General features: G+C 44.7%; 1 long non-coding RNA gene across 1 annotated transcript in view; it reads right to left on the bottom strand.

Moving 5' to 3' along the window:
- Nucleotides 1–5,464, bottom strand: part of LOC131487488 (uncharacterized) — a 16,562-nt gene extending 11,098 nt beyond the window's left edge. The window contains exons 1-3 of the long non-coding RNA XR_009249779.1: nt 5,031–5,464; nt 2,884–3,120; nt 558–616 (exon numbers count right to left, since the gene is read on the bottom strand). This is a non-coding gene — a long non-coding RNA (uncharacterized LOC131487488). The remainder of the gene's footprint in view (nt 1–557; nt 617–2,883; nt 3,121–5,030) is intronic.
- Nucleotides 5,465–5,820: the final 356 nt, after the last annotated feature.

The following is a 5,820-nucleotide window of genomic DNA, read 5'->3' on the forward strand; positions in this document are numbered from 1 at the left end:
CACTAATACATACTCATTGTACAGTTCCCCATTGACAGGTGAAGGTAGGTTAGTGTTCTGTGTACAGTTGGGAAGCTCATAAAAGATGAAAGATTTAAAAAAAAAAAAAAAAGATGAAAGATTTTAAAATACAAGAATGGGAAAACTTTTTTCTTCCATCCCCAAATAGTACCTGATGACAGAGGAACGATCAGCCTCTCCTAAATCAGTATTAAAGATGGGAAGTTTTCTGTAGTATCACTTTTCTGTAAAGCTGAAGTCGTTTTTTGGTTTGTTTTTTTTTTTTTTTAAATGGCTCAACTAGCTATAGTTTGCAGACCTCAAGATTGCATTTGTGGATATTGGAAAACAACATTGTCAATGTTGACTACTTCATAATACGTGTTAATATTCTAATATATATCATAATATCACACAATTATGATTTATCTAGCAATCACTTAGAATCCTCAAGGCATGGAGTAGTTTGGATAAATGCTCTACTTAACAAAACATGGAGTTTTATATTTAACTTAAATGGTCACTTTCTGACAATTTTCCTAAAAATATCTACTCACTGGAGAACATGGGCAGTAACCTGACATTGGCTGTAGCAACTTCTTACTATATATGTCTCCTGAGGCAAGAGAAACAAAGGCAAAAATCAACTATTGGGACTTTATCAAGATAAAAAGCTGCACAACAAAGGAAACAAAACACAAGCTACAGAATGGGAGAATATATTTGCAAATGACGTATCTGATAAAGGGTTAGTGTCCAAGATACATAAAGGACTTACCAAACTCAACACCCCCGCCCCCCAAAAAAGTAATCAGTTAAAAAATGGTCAGGAGACATGAATAGGCATTTTTCCCAAAGAAGACCTACAGATGGCCAACAGACACATGAAAAGACGTTCAACATCACTCATCATCAGGGAAACCTAAATCAAAACCACAATGAGATACCACCTCACACCAGTCAGAGTATCTAAAATTAACACAGGTAACAGATGTCAGTGAGGATGTGGAGAAAGAGGAACCCTTTTGCACTGTTGGTGGGAATGCAAACTGGTGCAGCCACTCTGGAAAACCGTATGGAGGTTCCTCAAAAACTTAAAAATAGAACTACCCCATGATCCAGCAATTGCACTATAAATATTTATCCAAAGGACACAAAAATACTGATTCAAAGAGATACATGAACCTCAGTGTTTATAGCAGCATTATCAACAGTATCCAAATTATGGAGAGCCCAAATGTCCAGCAAGTGATGGATAAAGATGGGAGATACATATCTCACATGTATATGTATATATGTAATAAATTTCACATTACACCCCCCATACATACATACATACAGTGAAATATAAGCCATCAAAAAGAATGAAACCTTGCCATTTGCAATGATGTGTATGGAGCTATAGAGTATTATGCTAAGCAAAATAAGAGAAAGACAAACATCATGATTACACTCATGTGGGATTTAAGAAAACAGATGAACATGTGAAAAAGAGAAGCAAACTAGGAAACAGACTCTTCACGTATAAAGAATAGACTAGAGAGTTACTGGCAGGGAGGTGGGCCTGGGATGGGTTAAATGGGTAATGGGTTAAGGAGGGCACTAGTAATGATATACTGGGTATTGTATATAAGTGATGAATCGCTATACTGTACACCTAAAACTAATATTACACTATGTGTTAACCAACTGGGATTTAAATAAAAACGTGGAAAAAATGTCTACTCTTGTAGACCCCTGGAGTCTAGTTCATGAACATTGGTGAAGTCTGAGCAATGATTAGCTTTCTTGGGTCAAATCCCCAATGTTTACTTTTTATTGTCCTTGATTCCCCATCAAAAAAATGTAATATGCCTCGTTTCAAAAGCCTTTCAAGAGTTACTTTCAGAAAGTCCAAAAAATAAACTTTGGTTGTTTTGGTTGTTGCCAATGACTCGCTTTTATCAGCGGCATTTGTGCGTACATATATATATATATATTTTTTTTTTTTTTTACATTACCACTTCCATCCAGACTTCTATCCAGACTATGGTATTTGCTGTGCAGGAATATGTCACTCTCTCTATGTAATCCACACAAAACAACCCTGTCATGCTTTTCTGGGGAGATGGAGTCTTCTAATGATATTTGGAGAGAGAGATTCACTCTCCCAAAGTACTATGTACTGTGGGCGTGGTTACGCCCCTCCAGTGGGCAGGGTGAGGAGAAAGTTACCCCCGTGCCATTCCAGCTAGCTGTGGCAAATGTGCTATGGTTTTCTCTCCGTGGCCTAGCTTCGCTAGCATTGGGTACTTCCTAAAAGACAACCAGTCGAAATTGGTTATTTTTGAGTCTGTATTTGCATGTGTTTTGTAAATAATATGAGCATGTGTGACATATTTGAAAGCTTCAGAATAATTAGCTGTTCCAGTCTCTGGCGGTTTCATTTTCTCAGAACTGTAGTACAGCATGGGTCCCTTAACGATTCTTAATCTACTTAAGGCAGGTGGCACTGTGTTACGGGGACCGCCTGGCGCCTCATACAGTGTTCAACAGCATCCTTCATCTGTACCCACTAGGTGCCACTAGGGCTCCTGTTGTGACAACCAGAGAGGACCCCTGCCCCTTGAGAGCCTCTCTAGGGAAAGCGACGACCTTCCAAATCGCACACAAAGAGAAGGGGGGATATTGGCACTTATCCTCCGAGTGCCTCAGCCCTCTGCTAGGTGCTCCTACTCGGGCTTCACAATCCTCCGAGGGTATGTTTCCCATTTTACCAGTGGGGAAATGGGGTGAAGGACAGTCCGACCAAGTTGAGAGGTTCATCAGAACTTCGATCTGACTGACTCCAAAGGTAGTGTTCTCCCTATGGCAGCAGAGGGATAAAAGTTAGCATGTACTCACCCACGGGTAAAAGTTGGTCAGCGCGGTGAAAATACACTTTTACCCTCATTGCAAACGCTCCGTGAGAGGCCTCCGAATCTGTTCTCTGCAATCATCCACTGAATGCAACCGTATTAAGATGTGTTATTTTCTCACCAGGCTGTAGAGAGCTTTCTAAGCCCATGCTTCTTTGACACACCAAAGCTTTTCACCACCAAATACAGTCTCTTAATCCAGTGTTTGCATCCCCGGTTGCGACTGAGACAGAAACAGAGAGGCAGAGAGAGAAAGGAAGAGAAGAGAGAGAAAGATTAAGCAAGATATCTGTGTATAAAAAGAATCAAGATGAGGACTGTTAGACCATTACAAGTGTTCATTAAAACAACAAGACAATTTAACAAAAACCGAAAAACGAGCTTGCCTCTCCATTAAACGCTGACCCAGAAACAGTGATTTGCAACGCAGGCTACAAGTTAAAAGATGCCAGAAGTTTTAAAAAAACAAAAAACAAACAAAAAAAAACAAAAAACAAAAAACCAAAAAACAAAAACACCCACAGAGATTCTGATTGGGATGGGGCCTGGGCATCAGGATTTGCAAGGCTTCCCAGGTGAGTGTAACCTGCAAACTCAAGAACCATTGAACTATTGACTATACATAGGATGTATGTGATAGCTGATATTTCAGCCAAGGTATCTGAAGTTCCGTTTTCCGAGCAGTGACGCTATATTCTATAAACTGATATATGCCCATCCATTTACATTTTTCTATGCTTAGCCTTTTCTCCTTGGCTATGGATGTTCAATTCTCCCTTAAGCTACCCAACTTCCTCACTCCTCCTCTCCTGTCGCTTCCCCCTAGGGAGACTTGGGGATTGATGTGATGCGGTTACCGGCACCTTTCCGTAGGTCTGTGTGTATCGTTTTAATGGTTTCTGTTTTCCTCACTTAAGGCTTGAGGCATATGGAGAATGAGCCCCCCGTGCAGCCAACTGAATGAACGGTAGCAGTTATTTACTCTGGTCCTCGTAGGGGCTCCTCCCCTGCATCACCACCACCCCTCACCCCAACATCCTCTGCACACATACTGCAGCCCAGAGATTTCCAACAAATGTGCTCCCTTTTAAATGCTTTCGTCTTTTATTATTAAAAACAAAACAAATAAAGTGGAGAGAATCAGGAAACAACCCCCTACATCCCCCGTACTGGCTCCAGCTCAGTGGGGGATAGCACTGGGTGACAAATTAAGTGCTTCCATAGCTTTTAAGTCAAACATACTGGGGGTTCCATTCCGGCTCCACATTTTACAATCAGCATGGCTTTGACATTGACCTCCCCCAGCCAATTTCCTCCGTAAGCTCGGTTTCTCCCTCTACAAAGTGGTCGTCCTTGAGGACGAAAGGAGTTGGTCTACATGACGTGTTTGGGGATCTTGGCACAGAGCAGGTATGCGGTGAAGGCTCGCAGCACCAAGAGTAGGGAGGGGCTTCCTCTTTGCTAGGTTTCTTTTCCAACATCAGCATATACTGTTTACTCCTACCAGCTATCACTGCACACACGCGTGCGTACACACACGATATTTTTTAATTTCTTCCCTTTCATGTTTCCTCTGAAAAGCGTGGCTTTTGAAATAGACATGGGCAGTCAACGCATGCCTGTCTTCCTGCTCGGTGAACCAATCAGCCGCTGTGGGGTGAGTGGAAATTCAGTCATTTATCATCACTGGGTGCCCAGGGCTACCTCTTTGCTAACCACTTCCAGGTTTGGGAATGTTCTAGAAGCCAGATGGCGCCAAAAAAAGGCTCTGAGGGACCATGACTTTATAATCCATAGGCCAAGGACACTATTTGCCCAGGGCCAAAGAAGGGGTGATTGTCAAAATTAGTGAATCGTCCTGTTTACTGGCACTAAAAACCTCCGAGAGAGTTGCCTTAACACTATCCCTTTCCCACAAAACGACAAATACCACAGTAGCTTTTTTTTTTTTAACGCCCCTCCCTTTTTATTTAGAAAAATTGGCAGAACAGTGCCGTGAACCCTTGACCAGTCACAGCGACAGTCACCTCTCCCGCCCATACCTTCTCGGAACGGGGACCTCGTCCTCCCACCCCTCAAGTCCACCGTCGCGCCCAAGGAACCCCTCGTCGGCACAAGAGCCCGACCAGGTACCTCGGTCCCCCAAACGTCCTTTACGGCTGTTGTTTGGATCCAGCGTCCGATCGAGGATGACGCGCCTCATCACTTCATCTGGTTGTCATAAGCAGCCCGACCCTTTCTAAATGATGTTAAGTGTTGTTTGAGGATTCCGGACATTCTATAGCAACGCTATACGTAAATGTTTTGCCTGAAGGAGAGCTTTCTCGAGGAATTTAGAAGGTGGTTCTTTATTAGTCAAAGAATTCTCATGAGGTACTTGCATTCGCTGGTCCCAAGTGTGTCTTAGTAACAGCTACCTAATCTTGCGAAGAGGGTCATAACATTCCTCCATGAGTAGATAATTCGCATGCGAGGCTAAACGGCCCTACTGCTCCACAGCCACGAAGATAAAACCCAGAAGAGCAGGGGGGCACGCAGAGCCGCGCCTCCCCGTGTCCAGGAGTCCAGGAGGGTGTCCAGGTGGGCACCCTCTCCGTGAGGAGTTTGGCGGGGACCCAACTGTGCCCACAAGGGAGCCCTGACGTTCAAGCCAGGGGCGGAGTGGAGGGAGGAGCGCTGCTCGGGGCAGGGGCTGCTGCTCCAGAAGGAATGGAAGGAGGTGTGGCACCCCCGGCCCCGCGGGGGCTGCCCGCTCCTACCTCCTCCCTGGGCTCTCCCCGCACCTCCGAGCGGATGCGTCACCCTGACGGGGCAGGGCGGGCCGTGGCCAGGGGGCTTCTTCAGCGCCTGGCGGGCCGGGGCCTGTGGGGTCCAGCTGGCAGCGACGGCCCCCCGGTTGCCACACCGTGAGGCCGGCCCGGGG

The sequence above is a fragment of the Neofelis nebulosa genome, chromosome 1, assembly GCF_028018385.1.
Source record: "Neofelis nebulosa isolate mNeoNeb1 chromosome 1, mNeoNeb1.pri, whole genome shotgun sequence".
In the NCBI taxonomy this organism is placed as follows: Eukaryota; Metazoa; Chordata; class Mammalia; order Carnivora; family Felidae; genus Neofelis; species Neofelis nebulosa.